The sequence below is a fragment of the Pezoporus occidentalis genome, unplaced genomic scaffold (assembly GCF_034315485.1).
Source record: "Pezoporus occidentalis ecotype Australia unplaced genomic scaffold, CSIRO_AGI_Poc_V1 ctg277, whole genome shotgun sequence".
NCBI classification, from domain to species: domain Eukaryota; kingdom Metazoa; phylum Chordata; class Aves; order Psittaciformes; family Psittacidae; genus Pezoporus; species Pezoporus occidentalis.
In genome coordinates, this window is record NW_026914686.1 from 73,037 (window position 1) to 99,996 (window position 26,960).

General features: G+C 43.4%; 1 protein-coding gene across 10 annotated transcripts in view; it reads left to right on the top strand.

Annotated features, from left to right (window-relative positions):
• TANC2 (tetratricopeptide repeat, ankyrin repeat and coiled-coil containing 2) overlaps window positions 1-26,960 on the top strand; it is a 218,872-nt gene that overhangs the window by 9,709 nt on the left and 182,203 nt on the right. For all 10 annotated transcript variants that reach the window (XM_062625109.1, XM_062625112.1, XM_062625115.1 and 7 more), the window contains exon 2: window positions 20,492-20,554. The gene's annotated coding sequence lies outside the window, so the exon portion shown is untranslated. The remainder of the gene's footprint in view (window positions 1-20,491; window positions 20,555-26,960) is intronic.

The following is a 26,960-nucleotide window of genomic DNA, read 5'->3' on the forward strand; positions in this document are numbered from 1 at the left end:
ATACTTCTGGCTGGAAAGTTAAGTGTAGTGTGATCAGAACTGCTGTAAAGTGGGTGCCAGGCTGGTTAGCAAGTTGCTTAGTAACCTGCCTGATGGAACTGGGAGTGTACTAGTGAAACCTGTGGGTGACAGCAGCTCTCGGGAGGTTGCAGGGTAGGAAGAATAAATTGGATTCAAAAGGATCTTGAGAAATGGTGAACTTAAAATATGAAGAAGTTCATTTCTTAAGAGTTTATTCTGAGTAAAAAGAATGGTCAATAGTATAAATACAGGGAAATAGGAACAGAGCAAAGCTGTGCACGACATCCACATTGAAAACTAAAATACCTCAATGCATGCATGAACCCAGAGCAAAGGATATCGAGAGGGAATTGTGAACTTGTGACTTTTCAGAGCTGTCTTCTTACTGCAGACTTGCTGGAACCTAAAAATACCTTGTATCAGTGTGGACGGAGCTCATCCATGGCTACAGACACGTTTTCAAAGAGGGTTTTTGTTGTTCTGAAGTTATGTGAGTAGGAAGTTTAGTCACTCTTCTGTCGTCATGCACGCTGTCTGCTAGGGGCCTTTGCCAGTATCTTGCTTTCTCACCCCCGGTATAGCTGTAATGCAGGGTCCTCATAAAGTAGATCAGCTTTGCATCAGACTCTAATCTGTGGACTTTTTGACTGCTTCTGCCTCTTGTAAAGGTTCATAAGACTATCTAACAAATCCAGTCTAAGTCAACTGCATTTATAGTCCTTGCACCGCATCTTCCATGTTGGGTTATTGTAGTTTTGCTCTTCAGGAATGGAGATCAGCATGGGAGTTGGTGGCAATACTGGAGTTGCCCAAGGAAGTTGTGAATGCTCCATCCCTGGCAGCGTTCAAGGCCAGGTTGGACAGGGCTTGGAGCAAACTGCTCTAGTGGAAGGCATCCATGCCTGTTGTAGGGGGTTAGAACTGAGTGATCTTAAGGTCTCTTTGAACCCAAACCAGTCTGGGATTCAATAAATGTGCAAATTCTTAAAGTGAATTAAAGTTATTTAGTAAGCCTCTGAGTTTAATCTGTTTACTAATATATTTCTACTGAGAAATACAGTTTAAGTCAGATAAATTGTAAGTTAGATGGATATGAAGGCACTGCATTTGAAATAGTTGCCTCAGTTACTTTTCTGGGAGAAATTTCTGCATTCATGTAAGCCCAATCCATGATAGCATTTTTACATTCCTGATGTAACTCTATACTCTGTATTCTCTTACCGTTAACTTCAAACTCTTGGGTTGCATTTGTTCTCGTAGACAAACAGGTTTGCAGGCAGAAAAGCAACCAAGGCACCACTGCAGGCTGTGTTTGCTGCTCTGTGTGTTCCGTCCTTCTGTGTGTAGTCCAGGTTTTTTGCTCTGGCATGAACACTGAAGATCACAGATGCAGATCATGCATCCTCTTACTGGAGGGAAATGAAAAATCTCTCCAACTTTGGTTAAAACCATCTTTAAAGAAAGGTTATATCCTATGACAAAAGATTATTTAGCTGTATATCATTAGCAGGAAACAGAGTAAGAATCTTTGAAGTGATGAGTCTGTCTTTACAGTGCTGTGTTTTACACGAGTGGTTTGGGTTTGTTTGTGTTGAATCGTAGAATCCCAGACTGGTTTGTGTTCAAGGGACTTTAAAGCTCCTCCAGCTCCAACCCCTGCCACGGGCAGGCACACCTTCCACTGGAGCAGCTTGCTCCAAGCCCCTGTGTCCAACCTGGCCTTGAACACTGCCAGGGATGGGGCAGCCACAGCTTCTCTGGGCACCCTGTGCCAGCGCCTCAGCACCCTCACAGGGAAGAGCTTCTGCCTAAGAGCTCATCTCTTTCTCCCATTTGACTGTTTAGAGCTTTGGTTAAAGAGTAATAGTGTATGTAGAATAATCTTGTGTTAACTGTTACCCATTTAGCTATGGACGCACTGGGCGGACTCTGGCGTATGTGAGGGATTTACCCTTCTCACACGTCACATGCTGCCACCTGTGTTCTTGCAGCTGATGCATGGAGCGCTTACCAAAACCAGCAGTGCTGGAATGCGGGCAGTTAAATCTATACTTGTCAAGCGTCTGTACTATAAATCCCCAGATTTATATCTGGTGGCAGTTTGCTCATAGTCTAGACACTTGTGCTGAACTTGTGCGAGAAGCTAGTCCTGACTGCTTACATTCAAGAACTTGTCTTTCTGTATTGTATTAAGAGCTTAAACATATGCTCCGAGCTTGGAGCGCAGGAAGTCTGCTGGCAGCAGTCCCACTCTTCCATATTCTCGTTTCAGGCTCTTTGTGGATAGGCAGGATTAAAAATAAAAGGCAGAAAGCCTGACAAGTTGTTGGCTCACTGATTTCAAGATAAGTTTATCAGGAAAATTGGAATAAATATTAATGTTCTGTGTAGGAAATGATGCTGCATGGCCTGGTTTGGTGTGAACTGCAGAATGGGATTAAAAATAAGCTAGAGCAGTGCATAGGGGTCAGTTTGGTGAGGACAGGTTCCGTGTTGATTCTCTGTGGCACTGCATTAAGAGCAGAAATAATGACTTTTAGTTGCAGTGGGTAAAAAACCATGAAAAAATACATGTATATATATTTCCTTTTGACGATAGATGTGCTTTGTCATTTATTGTCATTAGAAAGAATATCTGATTTTTGCAGTTACTTTGGATCGAGTGATGTTTCTCATATGTTGTCCTATTTAGAGCTTTGTTGGTGCAATACATAAAGTAATGTTTTTTAATAAAGATTTCTCCCAGGCATTTCTCTTGGAGGAGATCACTTTGGTTTCATGTAGGTTGTATATAATAACTGCTGAGCTCTCTGTAAGGAAAAAAACCACCCCACATCATCTCAAAACTGTGGCTGACAAAACCAAGGCTGCAGCAATGTACTTGCTTCCTGACTGTCAGGGCCGGTTTTGTTGGTGGGATGTTCCAGACCTGGGCTAAACTTCCAAATGGTGTAGATTTTCTGAAAACCTTTATTGTGTAATAATAAATACCAGCATAATATTGATACCAGCATAAATAGATACCAGTATAAAACAACTGAGCTGGGGTTTCATGCAATCCCAAACTGGTTTGGGTCAAAGGGACCTTAAAGCCCCCCCAGCTCCAACCCCTGCGCGGGCAGGGACACCTTCCACTAGAGCAGCTTGCTCCAAGCCCCTGTGTCCAACGTGGCCTTGAGCACTGCCAGGGATGGGGCAGCCACAGCTTCTCTGGGCACCCTGTGCCAGCGCCTCAGCACCCTCACAGGGAAGAGCTTCTGCCTAAGAGCTCATCTCAGTCTCCCCTCTGGCAGGTTAAAGCCATTCCCCTTGGCCTGTCCCTACAGGCCCTTGTCCAAAGCCCCTCTCCAGGTTTCCTGTAGCCCCCTTAGGCACTGGAAGGGAATTTTACTTGTGTTCAATTTTCATCTTCCTAATGAGCTGCTTTACGGCACTCCATTTGGGTGCTTTGAGACATAAGCATTCTTATGAATGGTAAAGCTCTAATTTACCAATATTAGGCATTGATCAGTGTAATCCAAAAGAATATCCCATATTTCATGAACACAGAGAATAAATTGTGGGGCCTGTTGTAACTCTGTGACAGGGTACACAGAGTCTGGCTCCACCAGTTTACTCTATGGAATAAACAGACTAGTGGCTAGACCATGCTCCAAGAGTTTTTTAAACTCCAAGAGTTTTTAAACAGAGCCGGTAGTAACATATACATAATGTTATGTGTAAAATAATCTTGGGCACTTCTTTATTCTGCCTGGGGAGAAAGAGCTTTTAGCTTGATGTAGTACGTGCTTGTGTACATTAAGGCAAATAACATGGGGACCGCGTTTTCTGGAGTGCCTGTGTTCAGTCTCGGTCTGGAACGATTTCAAATCATTCAAAGGAACTACGTAATCGTTCTGGAGGAGGATTTTTTGGTGTCTTTTTAAGATGCTCTGTAGCACATCATTAAAATACCACTAGAAAGAGCTCTGTGTGTCAGTGCTCTCTAGCAAAAGACTGAGTTTGCATCCCTTCATGTTATTTCTTGGAGTCAGAGCTGTTGCATCATCTGCTGATGGGAGTTGATCTGATATTTTTATTGATAAAACACAAATAGGAAAAGATTATTGGAAGTATAAATGCTTTGTAAAACTGAATTTTATGATCTTTCTGCAAATAAGAAACCACTTGGAATACAAATCATTGTTTTCGTGTTTGATGTGCCTGCCCTGATTGGTTGCGTTTTAGATAAAGAAGTCTCCAGGTTCTGTATTGTGTTAGTTTTTATACCTCTGTGAGTTCAGGGTTTTCCTTGAGGAAGCTGCTTTTATTTGTCTGTGGCTTGTAACAGGGTTTTGCTACGTAAGGTCTAGCAATACTGCAGGTAAAACCGTGCAGTGCTACGGCAGTGCTGTAACAAAGCCCGAGAGGGAACTGGGAAGGTTTCAAAGTGTGTTCTGTTTGTTTTGCTATTGGGCTTGTGTTTACCTCTGGTATAGATATCAGATGTGAGCTTTTGCATATTACTCATTATAGGAACATCAGGTTGGTTTTCCGTCCTTTATTTGTGCTCTTCCTCTTCCTCCTCCCTCCCCCTTCTCATCCTGCTGTTGTTTTATCTTTGCAGCATTGTTCAGTTTGAGTAGCAGGGTCAGAAACTGATCTCTTGTCCCTTGAGTGTAGTGTGAGCTGTGTGCTGGCTTTCAGCAAAGGCTTGGGTAGGATCTGGTTCCCAAACACCACTGATGGCTTTTCTGTTGGTGGTAATGGAACCTTTTGCATGCAATGAAGTCTCCACCTTTCCAGGCTTTGGTGAATTTTAGGATACTTCTCCTTAGTAATGGGAAGGATTTAAGAAAATGATCCCCCACACAAGCACTTCTCCCCACTTCTCTCTTCCACTGGTGTGGAAAGGTTGCTGTAAGATTTTAAATAATTAAAACCCAGACAAAACCAGCCATGAAAAAGCATTTCTACCTGGTCTTGAGACAAGCAGGAAGTGTATGGGAAGTCATTATTGGCATCCAGCACTTAGAGGCCTCAAGCAGCATGTCTGCTACGCCCAGTATGATGTTGCAGAACAGCTTTGGGCTGAGCTGATCCATGCTGGTTGTCCTTTATACCGTTAGCTGCAGCCACCATGGGTTCCCCAGAAGGTGCTTGGATAACATCCCTTTTCCAAAGGGATCTTTTTCTGGGAGCTCGGACCTCTGCTCTGTGTCTTTTAGTGTGCTGACAGCAGATCTTTTCCTAGGATGGCAGTCTCCATCTTTTTTGTTTCTCAAAAATTGTCTTGTGAATTCTGAGGCTGAAGGAAGATGTGAAAATAAATGATTGGAGGAGAACTAAATTAGTGAGGATGAAACTGTGAAGCAAAACAGCAACAAGATGTTTCTGAATTTGTATATGTGCTTCCTGAATAGATAATTGCATGTAAATAGGTATGCAGATGGGCTGGTGGGGAGAGGGTGAACTTGGTAATAATGAATTTTGACAAGGAGTTTGAAAAAGGCTACCAATCTCGTAATGAAGAGGTCAGAGACAACAAATTTTACCTGAAGTTGAATACTTGACTTAAGTGTTTTAAAAGTCAAACAGGATTTTGACTCGTTTATACCTGTGCTACCACAAATGACAGTCACCATCCTTTTGAATAGAGAGATAATTGAGCTTATGGTGACTGCTTGTCCAGAGGTGGGGGAGTGTGCAGCTCCTTTTTCTCCTTGAATATGTCTGTATTGCCCTTTAATGACAGCTTGGGGTAAAAATAATTACTTTAATATTCAAAGAAATGTGCGTTTAGATTAGATCTAAAGAAGTTCTTTAGGGTGAGCACGGTGAGGCACTGGAACAGGTTGCCCAAGGAAGGTGTGAATGCTCCGTTTCCGGCAGTGTTAAAGGCCAGGCTGGAGAGAGTCTTGAGTGACATGGTCTAGTGTGAGATGTCCCTGCGCATGGCAGGGGCTTGGAACTGGGTGATCTTAAGATCCTTTCCAACCCTAACTATTCTGTGATTTTTTTATAAACATTTATCTCAGCATTGCGTATGTGGGATAGCAGGAAAGAGGAGTAGGTATGTTAGTGCACTCCTAGGACAGAGTGTTTCCAAGAGTTGTAAGGAATGTATCTGTGTATTTGATTCACATGAGTGTCAGCTGGTATTACAGATGCATTTCTTTTACCTGCAAGGTAGGCACACCTGAGGTTGAACTGGAATGTCTGGTGGCATCATTTCTCTAGACATCCTGATAGTAAAGGTTCTGTAGGTCACATTTTGCTCTAAGCAGCATCTTTACGGTAGATTTTTAGTGGATTTCAAATATTTAATTATTAGCTTAGTATTTAGGAGTTGGGAAATCTTCATGACTCTTTCCTTTCAGGTTGTTCTGAATTGACTGTGTTGTTGATGTGCATCTGTGTTAAAATCTTTGGGAGTGAGGGAGTAGGTTGATTGCGAACTTTAATACAGAATTTTACACCATTTCCCTTTTTTCTAGCAAATGGATCACCTCACTTTGTACATATATGCATGGGTTTATAGCCATAATTTCACTGTATACTGGAAGAAGGTAGCAAGGGCACGTTCAGAGGGGACTGAACAGCACTTCTTAGATGGCAGCGTGGAACGTAGTAAATTACTCTTCAGCATTAGACATTTATCTGTTTAATTGCTGCCTGAGTTTTCTGCAGCTCTTTTAGGGCAAACTAATAACGTGTAGCCTAACACGAATATTTCTATGCAAACAAATAGAACTAAGAATGAAAAGGAAGGAGTATTGCTGATAGGACTGAAATTCATTCCTTATCTTCCTCTGTTTTAATTACTTTGCTGTAGTTAGTTTAATTTTGCTTACATAAATTAAGCAAAGTGTTCAACTTCACTGCTAAGTGTTGGCTGAGTGCTTAAAGCATGTGGAGTTTGCAGTAGAAACAACCTGTGATGAGTTTTGTTCCTGAACCTGCTGACAGAGAATTGATGCCAGAGTCATATAATAGTAATTCTGCCATAGTAATCACTTTCTAGATGGATTTCAGGCTATGGATTGAATTCTGTACTGTCAATGACCTAAACCTAGCACAGAATCTGTGTTAATTTTTGCATATTGCTGCATTACTCAGAGCTCCATAGGGACCGTGTCCTTCTGGGGGCAGTTTCTGGCAGTAGCTTGTGAAACCCGTCTACACAAACTTGGCACGAGCAGAAGTAATTCCAAAGTTTTTCTTTTCTGTTGGTTTTGGTGCTATAGTTGGAGCTGTTGTGTGAAAGAATAACTTCTTTGTCTTTAGCCAGAGAGATAATAAGACACCCTCTCTGCCAAAGTTTTGTTGTCTCCATCACTGTGCCGTGCTCATGGACTGTGCTGTGCTGCGCTGCTGCTGAAACTTCTGCGTTGTCGTGTCCACAAAGCTGGGCCGGTTACAACCTTATCTTACCCTGTCTGGAACATCAAACTTCTTGTATTACTCTTTTAAAGATGATATTGAGCATTAAAAGCATGTATTCTAGTATTTAGGTAGGATTCATGTACTAACGTGATGACAAAATGCAGCTGCAGATGGATGGAAGTGCTTTTAAACAGGTAGTTATGCCAGATAACAGTTCACATTCTATATAGAGGGAAAGGAGCAATGTTTCATTGCGCCTTTAAAAACAGAGTGTGAAGAGCTTGTTATGTTTTGTGGCAGTAACATTTCTGAAACAAGCTGGTTGAATCTGAAGGAAGATTTAATCAACATGAAAGAGAATTGTGTTTAAAGCTCACAGTGCATTCCACTGGAACCTTTTAAAGCCATTTGAAATGTTGCTTTATTATGTAGGTAATGCTGCAGGGACTGTTTTGGAGGGAGGGCCGTGGAGGTGGACGGAGTGCTGCTGTGCTCTCCTGCTTTAACCAAGTCACGTTTCGGGGACACTGACCGATTTCCCATAGCACAGATCTCGGGAAGTGCCTCATTCCTGTGTCTCTATTAATCTTCAGCCTGAGAAAGGGAAGATGTGATCAGAATTGGAAGTTACAGAAACCAGCACAATTTTACAGCTGAAATAGCATTCTTCATGGTATTTCACTGTCATTTAGAAGAGCTGACTTCTACAGCATAGGAAATTAGAATGGTGGTGTTAGACATCATTATGTGTCTAGTACCATGTTTATTTTGGTGGGGCTGTGATTTTGTGCTTGTTCCTTTAGAAATAGCATTGTCCTTGCTATGGGCTTCCCAAAGATAGGCTTAGAGAGACTGCAGAGATGTAAAACTTGTTGAAAGCATTTACCCTGTTTGATAGCTTGAGTGGTCCTGATACAGGCTCCAAAGGGTACTGCTTACTGCCTGCAGTGGGGGATTAAGCCAACTGTGTGCTGGGCTGCACCCCCAGAGTGTGAGCAGCAGCTGAGGGAGGGGATTCTCCCCTCTGATGTGCTCTGGGGACACCCCCCCTGCAGCCCTGATCCAGCTCTGGGGCAGCAGCACAAGAGGGACGTGGAGCTGCTGGAGCGAGGCCAGAGGAGGCCACGGAGATGCTGCAAGGGCTGGAGCAGCTCTGCTCTGGAGCCAGGCTGAGAGAGCTGGGCTGGGGCAGCCTGGAGAAGAGAAGGCTCCTGACGGGGAGACCTGAGAGCAGCTCCAGTGCCTGAAGGGGCTGCAGGAAAGCTGGAGAGGGGCTTGGGACAAGGGATGTAGGGACAGGCCAAGGGGAATGGCTTTAACCTGCCCGAGGGGAGACTGAGCTGAGCTCTTAGGCAGAAGCTCTTCCCTGTGAGGGTGCTGAGGCGCTGGCACAGGGTGCCCAGAGAAGCTGTGGCTGCCCCATCCCTGGCAGTGTTCAAGGCCAGGTTGGACACAGGGGCTTGGAGCAAGCTGCTCCAGTGGAAGGGGTCCCTGCCTGTGGCAGAGGCTGGAGCTGGAGGAGCTTTAAGGTCCCTTCCATCCCAGACCAGTCTGGGATTCTATGATTATGGTGGAGACTAGGAGAGGAGGAGCAATTAAAAAGGCAAAGAAAGAAATAGGGGATCTAATGAAGCAGAGGTAGGCGCTGGTGCTGAGGAAGTTGATTTAAATTGTTTTCTAACATTACTTGTGTCTTCTCATAAAAAGTATGTTAATCTGAAAGTATGGTACCTGTGACAGTTTCTCATGGAGGAGGATTGAAGGCTCAGGTACAGTTTTGCGTTCTAGGTTTTAGAAGAATTCTACTTCCAATTAATAACCTGGTGTGTGTCTCAGTATATCTTACACATTTTTCCTTGCTGAGGTTAGCAAAGAGTGGTGGTGGTTTTCATGTTTAATGATGTAGATTCTTTACTGTACTGAAGTCAAACCCAAACCCCAGCCCATCAGCTGGGATCACTCTGAACTTCCAGGGCAAGCAGGTTTTGTGTAAGGTCTGACCATCCTAAATTGGTATTTAGGAATATCTTTTGGCCTGTGAAATGGGAGATTTGAGGCTGTGGAAATGTTGAGATTTCACCTGTTTCGTCTGTCGCATCTGAAGTTGGTTTCAAGAAGCCTTTTTATTGTGATGCAAGTAAAATGATCTGTGGTTTTCTTGAAAGCTGAGCGCAGGGGCTGCAGTGAAACCTGACTGTGCCTGTGTTAGTGCAGCAAAAGTAATTATTACACAGTGTCACTCGTGAGTGAGGAGCCCTTCAAGAGGAAGAGCGACTTTGGCCTGAAACCAGAAGGGTCAATTTAGGTTCTGTGTTGACCTGATTTTGACTGTTTCCCCCTTTTTCTGTTCCTCGTTGCTGTGTGAATGTCTCCTATAGGGGTTGTGAGCACAGCTGAGGAAGTGGAGTCCCTATACCCGGAAAGCCAACCGCAAACACGGTGCTCTCAGCTCTACAGAGCAAGCTGCTGAGGAGAAGGAAGGCTTTGCTTGCTGCAAGCTTTATGTGTTCTAGTCTTAACTGCTTGCACTTCATGGAGGAGAGAAATGAGTTCTTAATTGGCAGTTTTCTTGTGGTTTATGCCGTTATTTTAGTGGTTTCAGCTTAATGGAGTTTTTGGGATACGTGTGGGTTGTTATGGAGGTGTGTTGTAGGGGCTCAGTGGTTTGGTTCATCTAAAATGACTTGATCTTACGCAGAAATGAAAGCAAGGAATTTTCCATAGAATTGACTTTTATGCCTTTTCAGTTATTTTGTGGGACTTTCAATGACAGGCTTGCTTGCTTCCGAAAGATTCCGCGTTTGTGTTTTAAGGGAAACTTGGTGTGGAAAAGTGACATTTGAATTGGTTTTCCTTTGAAAGACTTAAACCTGCTCACTCCCATCGGTGATGGGAGAGAATCTGATTCCTGTGTGGCACTGGCAGTACCTTGTCCCTCAAAGCTTTGGGTTGCTCCCGCCTCAGTGTATGAGGCATGGGAGGCACCACCAAGGCTACACACTGTGTAAGCAAGGAGTAGCTTGCTTGGTTTAGGTCTGAAGGAGAGAATATAGTGCATTTACCAGGATAGAGTAATGTTGTTGCTGAGGATAAGTGAAGCAGCTCTCTGTGAATGTCTGAGTGTCTCCTGATAGAGTTAAGGTTTAAACTTCTGGATTGATTTTTTTCTTTAGTTTTTAAATGAAGACCTGTGTTACTATAATCATAACAGGTACTGAAATATCAGCTCTGATTATCTTAAGTCCTAACACTTCCATTGCTTTAACTTGACTCAGACTGCGCTGGAAATGGGGAGTTGGTTGAGTTCTGCATGTGCCATTGTTGTGAGCAGCCATGAGAACGGAGGATTCTGTTCACAGGATGTTTGGGGCTTAACAGGTTTTTTAGGCAAGTGCCAAAAGCCTTAAAGATTCTTTTGGATTTATCAGCTTCTTCTGGGGAAATGGAAAGTTATCTCAGCAAACACAAACTGTGCATCTGCCTTGTGGCTTTAGAACGATGGAGGTCACATTGTGCTGCCTTCGTGTTTGTGCATTGCTTTGTGCTACCTGAAATCGCGCTTCATGTTACTTAGATGACAGCTGGATAAATACAGGAAGAGTGGGGTTTGTAGAAGGAATTCCTGCTGGATGAGCTAATTATGGAGGAGAGGATGCAGTTGATGGAATCCGCTTGGATTTCCAGAAGAGTTTCCCCTAAAGTTTTTCACCAGAGGTATTTTGGAAGGCTGAGCATGAGAGTATCCTGTCATAGGTATAATGGGCTAAGGTGAAAATGAGGATAGAAATAAGCGCTCAGCTGTCAGGATAGAGGGATGGGACCTGTAGAATTTGGCACTAGGCCCTGTACTGAGGATCAGTGGACTCAAACACAAGAGTAGGCCAGAGGTGATCAGTGTCCCTGGTGATCCATAGGCAGGGAGGGATGACTGAAGGATTGCAGAAGGGCCTTAAGTCTTTAATTACTGTTTAATAACAGTAAATGAAATGCAATATAGATAAATGTAAGTGTTGCGGGTGCAGGAAACCCAGATACAAGTTACAGCCAATTATGATTCTAAACTGTTACCACTTGGAGAATCTTGGGATGAGGACTGGTAGGGCCATGAAAACAGCAGCTTTGAAATGAAAACAAAGCCAAAAACCAAATCTCTATGTGAGGTGTTGCGGAAGAAACAGTGGCTAAAGCAGAGCATCACAGAGCCATGTGGAGGCTTGTGGAACAGCCATGTCTTGAAGACTGGGAAGTTTGGTCTGCTCGTTTTCTACAAGCTGTTTTAGAGCTGGAGAAGACTCAGAGCAGGGCAACAAGGATGTGTAAATGTAGAAGGAGAGTGGATGAGTACCATCCAGCAGGGGAAAGAGTTGATTTATGAAAAGAGTTGATTTATAAAAACAGTCATTTGCAGAAGAGAAAACTCAACTTTCAAGTGAAATGTAGGCAAATCCCATGTGTATCTCTCAGAACACTGCTGCAGACTCTGAAATCCTCATTTGTAATGTGCCCTTTAAATCAGGGCTGAAAATAAGTTTCCTCCAGTGCTTTAGTGTACGTGTCCATCTTCTTGACTTGGCTTCATTCCTGGGAGGTGTTTCCAAGCCAGAGTTACTTCACTTGTGGGTTAATGAAGGATTTGTTCAATGGGTCTTGTGATCCTTAAGGACTAAAGTGTGAAGTGAACGTAGCCCATAACAGGGATTATGACTGTTGCTGTAAGAACAAGTCTCCCAAAGCCAAGAGCAGAGTTCTTCCTCCTTCACTTTCCTTCTGCGTGTTTACACAACAAAGCTTGTGCTTTCTGTGGTAGTTGGGGAAATAATGCCCTTTATGGACATGTGCTAAGACTGTTCTGAAGTTGTTTCTGCAGTTTTGTTTGCATTGTTTTGCTATAAAAGCAGTGAAGTTTGGAAAATGGGATACCCATACCCAGTTTTGATGTAAGATACTCCAGTCTAGCTCCAACGCTGTGAATGTTAAACTATTTGTCCTTTTTCAGACTAATTACAGAAAAAAGGCTTTCTGATGGTAATAGAACAGGAGGGATTACTGTGTTTTCTGTAACCCATCTTGATGTCAGAAATGTTTTCTTCCTAAACATGCCTGAGGAGATTTTGGACCATTGTTTCTTAATGGACGTTCCAGTGTTTAACAAAAGTGAAGCAGAGACTTTGGCTTTGTTGTGCTGCAGTGAGGGTGAGAATATGCTGCTTTTTAAGGCTAAGACAAAAGAAAGGCTCCAGAGAGACCTTAATGCAGCTTTTCAATACCTTAAGGGGACCTATAAGAAACCTGGAAGAGGGGCTTTGGACAGGCCAAGGGGAATGGCTTTAACCTGCCAGAGGGGAGACTGAGATGAGCTCTTAGGCAGAAGCTCTTCCCTGTGAGGGTGCTGAGGCACTGGCACAAGAAGACACCTTAAAGCTCATCCAGTTCCAACCCTTGGCCTGTCCCTACAGGCCCTTGTCCAGAGCCCCTCTCCAGGTCTCTTACAGCCCCTTTAGGCACTGGAGCAGCTCTAAGGTCTCCCCTTAAGGAGCCTTCTCTTCTCCAGGCTGAACAAGCCCAGCTCTCACCCTGTCTCCATAGGGGAAGCATGACTTCTTTATGGGCCCATAACAGTTTGGTTTCAGGTTAGCTGCTTTCTCCAGTTACAAATACCTCACTGGGTTTCCAGCCCTCACTTGCATAAAGCTGAGGAAGTGCAGTTCTTCACTGTAAATCTTCATATCTACATTTTCACTGCCCGTTGCAGGATGAAATTGGAAACCTCAGGGTTGTTGGCTTACCAGAAGAGTCTGAAGCAAGCTCAGATGTAGAACACTGAATGCCTTTGAAGCCTGCTCTATGCTGTAATTTCAAGTGTGTTCGTACAATGGCTTCATTTATAACTGCTCGTAGTTCAAACACATTGTCTTAACTAGTCAGGCTTATTTTAAGTATCACTTTTATACTTCATAAAAGATAAAAGGCATATAAATACACCCTTTCCTTCAACTACTTATTCATATATATTTGTTCCCTTGTTGGAAGGTGACTTAAAGCAGAATAAGCACTTTTGGGAAGTCACACTTTCCTGCATGGAATATAGATAGCCGGCTACCAAAAAATGAAAGCCAAGTGAAACATATCACTTGAATCCTTTTTTCATTGCTGTATTTCACTCAGGTTCTGAGATACCATCTGTAATGTTAGCAGATTAAGTTAATAGCCCCCAAAAGGCTGTTCTTTTAAATGCATGTGTTGCTTCCCACATGAAAAATCTTTTGTATTTCATGTTTCTTCTTTCTTTCAGTATTCTCTCTTCTGTTTCAACCCAAAGCTCAAGTTTTTTGTGTTAAACCGTAGTATTATTGACTGTACCAGATACAGGAGAGGTGTGAAAAACAAATGTGACTATACAATGTGTTTGAGGATTGTCGTTTTATAGGGACACACACTTTTCCCTAAGAAAACTCTCATTGAGATACTACTTTTGTTTCATTCAGCTATAGATAATTCTGTCTGCTGGCAATTGAAACCTAAATGAACTCAAATAAAATATTCAAGCTTCTTGTAATAGTGTTGTTAAAAAAAGCCCAATCCAAATGCCTCATTTAATGGCTTTGACTGCTTAGATTCCCCCCCGTTTCCTGACTGCTGTGTTTCATGTCACTTGCTCACCGCACAAGAGGTCACAGACAATTTGTCAGTGTGATCATATTCATGCATTAGGGTGAAAGCATTGTCTTGTTCATCTCTGGTAGCTTTATGTGCTGAATGGTGGAGCTCTAAGGAGGTCACCCAGCGCCAGTACAGCCACATCTGCGGGGGGGGTGCAAAAGGAAAACAAGAAACCCAAATCTTCTTCCCAGGGCTTGAGTTCTGGTTTCCTTCTTCTGAAGGAGCAGAGAAAGGGTTTTGACTGTCTGCCTTTGCAATTGGTTTGTTCAGTAGAAACTGGGTAAGGAGGCTTTGGAGTGGTTATCTTACATCCTTGACATCCAGGAGTTTTGTGAGATAAAGCAGCATGGTAGCAGCTATTCAGGGTGCCTCCTTAGGTTAGGAGCCACAAAAGATATTCTCCTGCTAGAGTAGGAATTAAACCCAAAAGAGAGCAGGAGGAGGGAGGAACCTTCTCAAGTCCACCCAGCACCCGTCTCCAGAAGGAGCTGCCTGGTCCTCACTGCCTCTTGGGCTGCTTTTGCCCATTGTGACTGAAGCAGCATTAGTAATGATGGGGGAAAGTGGGCACAGGAGTGTAAATGCGATCCTTGGAGTGAAGCTGTGCTGTAAATAACACTCTTGCATTTTAGTCATTTGATCTTTAGATTTGTTAGGCTGCCTATGGTTGAGCAGTGTTGAAATCCCTGGCCCAGCTTTCAGCAGTGTTGGAAGGATTGGAATAGGCTTGGAATGTTCAAAATGACTGTCGTGTTGGATGTCTCTTCAGTGTCAGGGTATCTATGGGCCATTAAGTCTCCTCTTGTACTTATTTGGTAGCATCTGTTAAAATGTCAGATAAGTGCAATAAGTTTCCTAAACTTAAATTACTCTGGAAGGAAAATATAGTTCATGGTGCATGCTTAACCCATCATTTTATGCTCACATTGGCATGTGGATGAGTGCAGGACCCAAACCAACTGGTTAATAAATAACGACCAATGTGTAGATAGAGCAGAGGTGAACAAACAGGTTGTATGGAGTGTTGTTAAATGTGTTATGGTAATCAGTGTCTGGAGGCATGAGAAAGGTGAGGGCTTTCTAGCACTGGGCATTGGAACAGGACAACAACAACAGCTCCTGCCCCCCACATCACTGTGCTAGTGGGTAAGGTTGTAAATTCTGATCAACTTCATTAAGATGCTAAAAAAAAGGGATACTCCATTGGAATGATTTCTTAGTTAAGCAGGAAATCAAATGGACTCTTCAAATTTTCATATAAACCCAGGAGTCCAAGCTGTTAGGATGTAAATGTCACCTATATTTAACACACAGGGTGATGTGATAGTTTTGGGATTGGTGGTGGTTGGTTTGTTTTAAGGCACATGGGGTGAGCAGAAAAAAACCCAGTTTAAAGCACAGATAACTTTCTGCTTCTTCTCTTTATAATTCCATTGATGTCTGGATGCTTTCCCATAGTTATTTAGAGTGATGCTCATGAAGAAACTGTTGCCAACTTAGAATATGGTGGAGTGGATGCTTGCTTAATAATGCTGAAAATCAGCCAAGACCTGTCTAATTATGGACTGAAGTGTTACGTTGTATGCTTGGAGTTTGATTTTTCAATGTATACGTGCCTGTGTAATGAACTCTGGGGGACAGCAATTATGGCTGGTAACATATGATTCAAATCTCACTTTTAATTAGAGATTAAAAAGTTGAGAAGACAAACTCCTGAGCAGGATGGAAACATGAGCCTTGTTTTTCAGCTTAGTCCCTAATACAGTCAGGTCAGTCGCATTTACATTACTGGAATTTCAAGGCTATTGCTGTTTTCCTGCTTGTTGATTTGTTATGTGTGAGGCATCACTGAAACACACGTTGTGCTTACAGATGAATTTCTGAGTTAGAATGGGAACCAAGGCTTCTCAACAGTATATATTTTGTTTCCAACGTGGATATATGTGCAAAGAATTTCAACTGTGATTCGATTTGGTTTTAGAATAGCGTCCAAGCTCCCTCAGTTTATCAGATGAATACCAGCTGGTGCGACTGACAGCCAAAACGAGAAAAATAACCTCAGTTAAAGATGGAAATCCCTATTCATGAGACCATTGCAGAGCTTTTCCTTTCCAGTAGGACTGGTTGAGCAGCATGTTCGGATCATTGGTGGAGTATATGGTTTTCAAAGGCAGATGGTCATTGTGTTTAATGTCTCTGTGTTAATGTTCTGTTGATAAAAGTCTGAGTAAGTAGTTAATTTCTCTAGGAAAATACAATGAAACTGTTGGGATCAGGGGATACATGACCTATACTATGTTTAGGGGAAAAGCTTTGCATTCATTTAGCTGTGTAAGATTGCTGTGGACTTTTACCTCCTGAAATGCAACATCTGCTTGCTTAGATTAGGAAGGGAAAAAGATGGCTTTGTTTGCTCTAAGATGAATGGCAAATGAGTCTTCTATTTCATCCTGTTAATTGGAAGTTTGCTCCATGCTGCTGTTAAATGTCTTTCCAAATACTGAATGGGTGGTCCTCATCTCAGGAGACTCCTCAGACTTGTTCCTGTGAAATCAGACATCCTGGTGTCATTCCGTCCTATACCTCTTTACAGCTGGAGTCGCTATGGAAGGCAGGTTTTCTGTTTTGTTTCTTACATCTGAAAGCTTTAAGTCTTCTTTCTGTCATGGGTTTTAGCTTGAGAGGAAACCAGTGCAGCTGGAACCTGCTTTGCTATACCTGAGAGTACTTGTTCCTTTTGTGGGTCCTGCTCTTCTAGGTTAGAACAACAGGAGGGTGCTTAATTCTCTCACCAAAGCGTTGACAGTATTGTGGGTTTCTATGAGCTATTCCTCCTGCCTGTTCCAGTAATTCCTACATTAAGTAGGAGCCCTTCTTTTGGGCAGCTGGTTTATACGTTGGTGTTTTCTGATGTGTTCATTTGTGGAAGAACTCAGTATAGCTGTTACCTGCACAGGTATAACCAAGAAATGATTTGGGACTGCCGGTCTGCACATGGGTGCTTTGTGCCTGAGCTTCTTTGCTGAGCATGCTAACCCTTAATTCTTGGACTTCCTCACTCTCTTTACTTGGCTTTGTGACATTATTACTCACTTGTACTTTTTAATAGCATTCCTTTGTTTTCTTGTTTTGGAAATTACATCATGTCCTTTCATTCACCCGGGTTGAAGCAGCTTTTGGCCACAACATCTTCATTCAGAAATTGTCTGGATCAGTGAAAAGGTCCCAAATACAGAGGCTTATCAAAAACTACTTCAAGTCGTTGATTTCTGTGGTACTGGATGAAGTTGAATGAAGTGATGGATGCGCTGGAACAGTAAACACAGTATAGGAGATGTGTAGTTGAATTGATATTGCTGTGGGCTGGCGACTGTTCAAAGGAAAAGAAATGAACACTTGGGTTCAATGTCAGTGAGTGCTATGGGTGCATTTTTATCTGGTTTGTGTCACAAAAGGGCTTTGCGAGGTCTCGGTGTTCCTTGTTTGTGTTGTTACTGATGTAAATTACATGATTCTGCTGACACCCATTCCTTTTACGTGCATCCATACATATATGTGTGTATATATGTATATAGACATTGTGGAACTTGGGAATATTGGAGTATTCCATGTTTTAAAGTGCGGACTTGGATGGCAGCTGAAAGTCATTGCTGGCTATTTCTAGCTAGCTTTTATGGGCAGAAATCCCAATTGACATTAAGTGACTTCTTCACTGATGGCCAAAGGCCAGGGCAGAATATGAAGGCTGAACCACTTCCTGCAGCTGGTGGGACTGTGCCAGACAGTTGTTCAGTGATGGTTTGTGCTGAGTTACCGATACTGCACCTTGTGCCTGGGAGGAGGAAACAGTCAGTTGTTTGTATTGGTTTTGGAGATCACAGAATCCCAGGTTGGAAGGGACCTCAAGGATCATCTGGTCCAACCTTCCCAGGCAAAGCATGACCTAGAGTAGATGGCCCAGCTCTCTGTCTCAGTGAATCTTAACAGTGTTGGGGAATCCACCACTTCCCTGGGGAGATGGTTCCAGTGGTTGGTTGTTCTCATTGGGAAAAATGTGCCTCTTGTGTCCAGTTCGAATTCCCCCAGGAGAAACTTGCGCCCATCATCCGTTGTCTTTTCCGGGTGACTCCTTGCGCAAAGGGAATCTCCATTTCTTTGTAACCACCCTTTAAATACCAGATCATGGTGACAAGGTGTCCCTTGGGCCACCTTTTCTCTAGGCTGAGCAAAGTAAGAGTAAAGAAGTAGGACTGTCACCTTTCTGCCAATTCCAAGAGAACTGGCTTGGAAAACCTGTGCTGATATAAGAAAATAGAATAAATTAAATATATTGTGACTTGCAGCCATACCACAGGACAGAGATTTTAAAATCCTAAACTCTTGGAATACCTGGAGAAGTCCTGAATGTCTCTTGTGTCTGATGGGAGCACACCATAGTTGCGATGGATGTATTGAATCAAGAGGGGATAGTTCTAAACCTGATTGCCCCTCCCCTCAAACTGTTTGTATATTGGGGTCTAAATATATTTGTTGTGCTACAACATGTCAGATTTTATAACTTTGATACAGTTAAATAGTGGAATTCACAAATATAATTAGAGGGTGAAAGGCATTTAAGGAAGAAAAGCCCTTTAATGACATTCAGTTTTTATTGACAACCCGCTAATATCTTCTGCATTCACATACAGATTTCTAATGTAATAATAGGAGTAGATGAAAGCTCTGCTGTTTAAAAGCTCAATGCAGAACGTACTTATCAGATGTGCTCCCTGAATGCAGATGGGAAGTTTATTGAGCAAATTAGGGCTAGGCAGCACTCCTCTGCAGCTTAAACCACATAAGCCATGTCCTACTCTCTCACGGGGTGTCATGTTCAGGTTTTGGCTATGGAATGGTTTGGGTTGGAAGGGACCTTAAAGCTCATCCAGTTCCAAGCCCCTGCCACGGGCAGGGACACCTTCCACTAGAGCAGCTTGCTCCAAGCCCCTGTGTCCAACCTGGCCTTGAACACTGCCAGGGGTGGGGCAGCCACAGCTTCTCTGGGAGAGCAATTGTGGGGAATGCCAGATAAATGTTTTAAGATCCTTCCTTTTTCTGCGTCCTTAGGATCTAAGGAATATAGTAATGTCTTTTGTTAAGTAATAAAACACATAAAAATACGTAATAATAATAAGTAATAAAAATGCGCTCAGGCGTTGTGCGCTTCAGAGAGGAAGCAGAAGTTTGCATCACCCAGCAAGGGAGTCTGAAGAAGGGGCACCATCCTGCAGTGGGGGAGCTGTGGGGGAGCTGAAGGTGACTCTGGCAGAGCTCAGGTACCCAGGGCTGCACCCATCCTCCGGGCTGAGGCAGGAGTCCGTGCAGTGGGATCGGAGCTGCACGTGAGATTGGCACATCTTCCTGGCCTGATGGCCAAAGCAGCTGCGGTGATGATGAGCATCACATGCTGGTTACGGCTCCACAGTTGTTCTTCCTGACAAGTGGAAAATGGAAAGGAGGGAGTTCATTAGCAACCCTGAGAAATGAGATGGGGTCGCTTCATGAATTTATGGAATGTTGTACAGTTTTATATACAAAATTATTCATCTAAGACCATCTGGGAAGTTTCTGTTAAGGTTCTGGAGAGCACTGGGAATTATAAGTGAAGCTGTCAAGTGCTTTTCAGTGTCTGCTTGTAGCAGAATGAAAAAGCCCTGCTGAGGTGGTTGAACGTTCTTCTCCTTTGCTTTAAACTGGTGAATTTAAAGCAGCCTCAGGTTACTTTTGATGTTTGTTTGATGACAGATGAGATGTGTCTGTGCTTCCTTCTGCTTGCTGCTTCTCAAATGAGATTTCTAGGCTGGTAGAGCCTGTAATGCAGTATTCTCAGCACAAGTAACATACATGCTGGTGCGAAAGTATGTGCTCTGGTCTTTCCCAGTGAGTAGCAAGATACATTCCTCTTGGCTTTTTGTTGATGAACTTGTAAGTACGTGATGAGAGCAGAGGGCTGAGTACCGAACCCTTGAGTTAGTGTAGAAGCCCTTATGGGGGTTGTGTTTATCTGAGGATTGAGTTTAAAAGAAAACCCTAGAGGGAAGGTTGCAGGGTTTTAGCAGGAGAGCTGGCTAGGTTGAAGGGAAATACTTGGAAGTGACAAATTACTTCTTCAGTAATGTGTTACGTGATGTGTATCCAAGTGTTACCTTCTTTTTCTCCTCTCCCATTTGCAAAGTGGTGAGGAGGAAGAGCCAGGTGACTGAAATGAGCATTCATTAACGGAGATCTAAAAGCAGGAGCAATAATGTTTTGATTGTGATGGTCAAGAGCAGGGACTGACAGCTTATACAGGAATAGTGTGGAAGAGTTGTGGGTTTATTCCTGGGATGTGTGCAAAGCGAGAGAGCATCGGGGACAGCGCAGGGCTGAGAAGATGCTGCTGATTTCTGTTGGTTTTGTGTTTCAGGACTTCCAGTGAATGGAGGAAGACACTTCTTACTAGAGATTTCCCTCGTCTAAAGATACCAAGGTAGGAGAAATTCTTCTCTGTGCTCCAGTCTTTCTTTGAAGTATTTATATAGCTGTTTAAATACAACTGCAGTTGTCCTCTGTTTCTTGGTTAATCTGTGATCCCCTGGAATTGGTACATGGAGCATTGGACCCTGTCTTCCTATGTTGGTTTGCCAGTTTTCAAGCTGCTTCGTTGTGTACTTAGAGAAGAAGGTGTAACAGCTTTCACCTATTTGTGTTTGATCATTGCTTGTTTTTTCCTACTGCAAAGTCTCCTGTGTTCTGTGTAAACCTCCCTGGCTTGCCAATGGTTTGAACTTCAGTTCCAACACTGAATATTCTTCAGACTTGAGCTTTGCAGAACAGGCTTAGAGCAGCTCTTTAATTAGGTCTGTATTTTAATATGTATTTTTGATCATTTGAAAGCTAAGGAAAGAATTCAAGTTTCCTCTGTCTCAAAGTAGTAAAGTGCTGCCACATTATATATTGCCTACTTTTTCATTTTCACTTTGTTGTACTGCTGGATCTTCAGAATTAACTCCACATTGAGTGGAGGCTCACATAGAACATGCTGCATGTAGCTGGTGTTTTAAGTGTTGGCTTTTTGGGTGCTCCATGGCACAGCTGAATGTTGGAATGCAGGTGGTTTCTGATGAGCTTCAGTCTTCTGGGGTTTGGGGTAGAAGCAGCCAGGAGGGACCAAGAGGATCCTGTGGTGCAGCAGGTCAAGGGAGGTGATTCCTCCCCCTCTGCTTGACCCTGGTGGTCCTGTGTCCGTTGCTGGGCTGCTCAGCACAAGAAAGACAAGGAGCTGCTGGAGATGGTCCAGCAGAGGCCACAAGGATGCTCAGGGGTTTAGAGCAGAGATTGCTGGAGCTGGGCCTGGTTAGAGAAGAGCAGACTGAGAGGGGACCCCATCAATGGAGATCAACAGCTCAGAGGAGGAACCAGGAGGATGGTGCCAGACTCTTTCCAGTGGTGCCCAGCAACAGGACAAGGAGCAGTGGCCATAAACTAAACCACAGCAAGTTTCACCTCAGCATGAGGAAGAACTTCTTTCCATTGAGGGGGCAGAGCCCTGGCACAGGCTGTCCAGGGGGGCTGTGGAGTTTCCCTCTCTGGAGACACTGAAACCCACCATGAACACGTTCCTGTGTGCCCTGCTCTGGGTGGCCCTGCCTTGGCAGGGGTTGGACTGGATGATCTCCAGGGGTCCCTTCAACCCTAATGATTCTGTGGCTGTTGGGTCTGGCAGAGCAGGGCTTGTTGATTCCAAGCTGTAGGAAGTGCCCTATGATGTCTTCCAAGGCATCAGTAGGCTAACTACATGCAGTTTAACTAGGCTTGTCTCCTGCAGAACAGTGCCACATTTCCTTTCAACTCTAAATACTTAGTTCAGATGGTTGCAGGTGGAGGCAGCTGCTATCAATATTTAAAACCAAACCAGTGATTTCAGCTATTATGGGCAACACAGGAGCCACTAAAAGCACTGAAGATGAGTTGAGGAAAGTGAGGTGATGGTATTCCTAACTTCAGTTCTCATTTCTCTCAGAGGCAGTAGGAGTGACATTGTATATGGAGAATGGAAGTGTCCCTTATGAATTCAGGCTGTATCATTACTCTAGAATTAGAAACCAGGTTATGCAAAATGATGAAGCCGTGTTCAAAATTAAGTTTCCTTAATTTCAAGGTCGCCACATTTTCCTGTTCGAGAGAGAACTGATTCTGACTTCTGACTTGATTCTGATAAGTGGTCATGTTCTTTTAGTAGTGTTTCTGATCTCATTCTCAAAAGCTGTTTAGTTTTTCTTCTGTTAAATCCCAACACTTACATGAAAAGTATTGTTGGGCAAATTTGTCACTCAGCACCCCCAGTTCCTTCTCCTGCTCTTGATCCAGTCTCTGCCCACCCTGTTTCTGTGCTTGGGATTTCCCCAGCCCGGAGTTAGGACCATTGCACTTGTCTCATTCTTCTTAGGCTCTAACTGTATAAGAGTTCACTAAAAGTTACCTGTGTACATAAACAGCACAGGCCCATCAAGATGTGTATCTGGCCACATGCACCTTAGGGCAGTTGTTGGAAACTCCATGCGCATGGGAATATGACCGTGTTACAATCTCAGAATTTCTTTTAACTGTAGTACTATAGGCTGCTTTATTTTGCTAAAAGAAAAGCAGAGATTGAAGCTGACTTCCTGCTTCCTTGTGAGACGATGTCATAGAATCGTGGAATGGTTTCTGTTGGACGGGACTTTAAAGCTCATCCGGGTCCAGCCGCCTGCCATGGGCAGGGACATCTTCCACTACAGCAGCTTGCTCCAAGCCCCTGTGTCCAGCCTGGCCTTGAGCACTGCCAGGGATGGAGCAGCCACAGCTTCTCTGGGCACGTTGAGCTGCTGCACATTTATCTGGTGTGAATGGTGTTATTGTTAGTATTTGTTTTGATGTATCTCCATCAAGGATGGCTGGAGAAGAAAAGACAGTAGGGGCAGATTTCACTGCTAACAGGAGGAAAGGGGAGAGAACAAGTTCCAGGGGCTCTGGAGTTGTGGTGTAGGATCTGGAGGATATGTATAGGTAGTCAAGAGATCTCAGTTTTGATGACATCAGGCAGATCTTCATCTGAAGTCCCCCCATCATAATGGTTAATGTTCAGGCTTCTGTGAGGGAGCAGGAAATGGTTAACTTGTGTTCACATACAGTTGTTGTAAAGCCTATTAGTCTAGAGAACTGTCTAATAGGCTCTTAATTGCTTCAGAAGCTGTAACTGGTAGGGTTCAGTCCTTAATTCCTCTTTTGTTTTCCTTTTTCCCAGTAATCCTGGACCTTCTTGGCATGTTTTCTGGATTACAGTAAAGCTTTTTTCATTCTTAAAGTTCCTGGAAATATCTAATCTCTGAATTCTCTTTCTGTGTTTTTAAATGCATGGACCAAGCTCATAAGCACGTTTCCCTTGACCTCAGGGTTGCTCTAACCAGTTATTCACACCCCTATTGTGAATCAGGATGTTAGTTGAGGCAGAGCTTAATGCAGGAACTTTGTGGTGCTTCTGCCATAGAGTGACAGTGACGTGTGGCACGGAGTGCGGCTTCACCGTGTTCTTCTGGGCTACTGCTCTTCATCAGGAGGTTGTCTCTCAAAGCATCCTCTTGGATAGCAAGGCAATTTAAGAGTGAAGGTGAAACTGAATCATTTCTTTGGGAAGCATGGGAAGATCCAGCCAGCAGCTGTCACAGGGGAATGTGAGCAGATCTCTGTGTACAATGGATGTTATACATGGAGTAAATGCCTGAAAGCAAAACTCGGGGGGGTGGGGTCTTCCTTTCTTTCTTTCATCTTGTGCTAATTACCTTTAGAAATGTCACTAACTTTAAACCAGTCCTTGTTACCTGTTCTGTCTGAAGTTTGAAGGCTCTTTGAAAACAGTTCGCTAGTTCATAAAAGGTTGGGTATTTCTTTGTTCACTAAATGTTAATTTAGTCTTTATGTGTTATTAAATCCTGAAAACTAATAGTAGGAAATGTACCTTTCTCAGTGTCTTAGTCTCAATATACTGTATTTCATATCCACACTTTTGAGTTTCTAATGTAGTGAGTTCAGCTTCCCTCATGAAAAGAGGTAATCTGGTGCTACCAGCAACTTTAAAGATAGGATATTTTATAAGTAACAAGTTTTGCCTTTATTTTCTGTCAGAAAAACAAGTAAGGAACTACTTTCTTAACAGATCTTCTTTCCATCGTTTCTATTGGGAATTAAGGGAAGATGTATTGAAGAAATGTGATGCCTCGGGATCCTCTGAGATAGAAGCAGACCTATAAAGGAATAAACAGTGAGATATGGACTAACCATTTTCCTTCTTGTCAATACAGAATATTGTCATGGTATTTGTCAGCAGTAAAAGTACAGGAATTAAGGCTTATCTAATGAGATGGTTTTTACAGTGTTGTGAGGTTCATCTGTTGACTTGGTGCTCCACAAAGCTTTGTTTCATCGTTAATCTAATTCTGGTAGACATTATCTAAGAATGTCCACTTGCCTTCTGCCCTGGGTGAGCAAATGTGGTTTCATAGAGCCACAGAGAGGTTTGGGTCAAAGGGACCTTAAAGCTCATCCAGTTCCAACCCCTGCCACAGGCAGGGACACCTTCCACTGGAGCAGCTTGCTCCAAGCCCCTGTGTCCAACCTGGCCTTGAACACTGCCAGGGATGGGGCAGCCGCAGCTTCTCTGGGCACCCTGTGCCAGCGCCTCAGCACCCTCACAGGGAAGAGCTTCTGCCTCAGAGCTCATCTCAGTCTCCCCTCTGGCAGGTTAAAGCCATTCCCCTTGGCCTGTCCCTACAGGCCCTTGCCCAAAGCCCCTCTCCAGGTTTCTTGTAGCACCTTTAGGCACTGAAATCTGCTCTGAGGCCTCTTCAGAGCCTTCTCTCCTGTTTCAGTGTTCACATCTGGGGGGACTGTGCTGCTAAACAATACTATAATGCTCCCGTTGGCAGTTTGGCAAAGCATTGTATGGTGCTGCGATGCTGATGCTGTAAGATTTACACTTTTAAGCTTTCCTGACTTTTAGAAGTGTTTTATCACTGAGGTGGTGATTCCCATTGGGAAATGTATATTGACAGCAGAAAGCAGCCATTGAGAGCATCAAACTTCTTTTGATGCTAGGCTGCATCAAAAGGAGCGTGGCCAGCAGGTCGAGGGAAGCATTGTATATGTGACTTAGTTTGCATTCCCTTAATACTTTCATAGTTAATAACTTTTCATTACTGGAAAAACCATAAAGTTCTACTCTGAAAATACACATTTAATAGCTCCCAACTTGCACAAAACTTGCCAGCAGTGGCCAAGTAATGTTTGTCCATCTCACTGGGCATCAAACACTTTCTCACAAAGGAGCTTAGCTTTCCTAATGAGCTTGAAATAAAAAATGATTTTTAGTGAAGTGATCATAGAAGAGGAAAATAGTGGGATCTGCCTGTTCTAGTGCTGGTATATGGGGCAAAAATAGTTTGCTTTGATTCTGAAACAGACTGGCTTTCCCTGGGAGGTCTCTAAAAAGAAGCAGAAATGGCTTCTGTGGACTGTCATAATGTGTAGCTGCCTAAAATGTGAACTAGTTCTCACACCCTGTCTACAAACTGTCTCAATTTTAAGCAAAGAAATAGGCCTTAGTCATCTAGGAGAATTTAATGGGAGATTGCAGACTTGTTCCAGCTTAGCATCTGTGGAAGGCTGCAGCATTCAGTCTGTCTCTTGATTTCTCTCATTACATTGGTACTACTGCTTTCTCCTGCTCCAGAGACTGTTTTTGTGTGTGCGTTGCATTGAAACCTACCTTTGTTAGAAGATAAAACATGTGGCAGAGTCTGTCTGTACATAAACCAGGAGATTCCTGAGCTGTTTATTAAAACAGGCTACTTTGGTGAAGTGCCGTTGATGCTCTAAAGCAGAGTTCATAGAGGTAGTACCTTTTACCTACCTATTGATACTGTTTGGAGACCTTTGCTTGCATAATGTCTTCATTAGATTTGGTAAAGTTACAGATAGCAAGCTAAATAACCAAGTCTGGTAGCTCTTGGTTGCCCAGTTTGCTGCTGGAAGCAGAGCATAGCGATAGGAGTGTGAAGGATCCCCATCGGCACCCTGCACCTTCGGCTTCTGCTGACACAGCTGCTTGTGAGGCTGGAGGAGAGAATTAACCTGGAGTTCACTGGGGGTATGAAAAAAGCCTGATCCAGCTCCTCCTAATAGTATAATGCCATTTGCCATTTAATCCTTCTAATTCCATGAACTGATACGACCAACAGAATCTTTAATTATTCTTAAACATTATTTCTGGCTGAGCAGTAGCTAAACAGAGGAGGAGCTGTGACCAAATGACAGGACACTGTGGTGGTGCATGCGAAAGGAAAAGAACAGTTGCTTTTGGTGACCTGCTGCTTCTGCCACTCTCTTTAGTGAAAACCTTAACTAAGCAGGGTATAAATTTAGTGAGCGCTTATGCTTAGAGTACTACAACCTTGTCTGGAAGGTGCAATGAGAAACCACGTCAGGAGCTGAGGCTAAATTAGGCTTATTACTAAAAGGCCTTTCTTTCCATCTCCCGCTGGTGCAGGTCACTAAAGCTCTAACCATCCTCTGAGGCTTCCAGGTGAGCTCTGCAAATACGCATTAGTCCTTGAGACATCCCAGGGCTCGTAACTCAGGCTCTGAATGCAAGGCATCAATTTATTCTCTACTTGTGGTTCTTTGGAGCAAATTCCTGGATGCCCTGGATATGCCCTATGCAGAGACTTAATCCCAGTAGCAGCACAGCACTTTCTGGAGCAGTTTGCCATGAGAAAGCTAGAGGTGAACATCATTAGCAAACTCTTGTCCTCACCTGTGGTACTGTTCAGGCTCAGTGCAGTTGGCTTCTTCAGCATTAG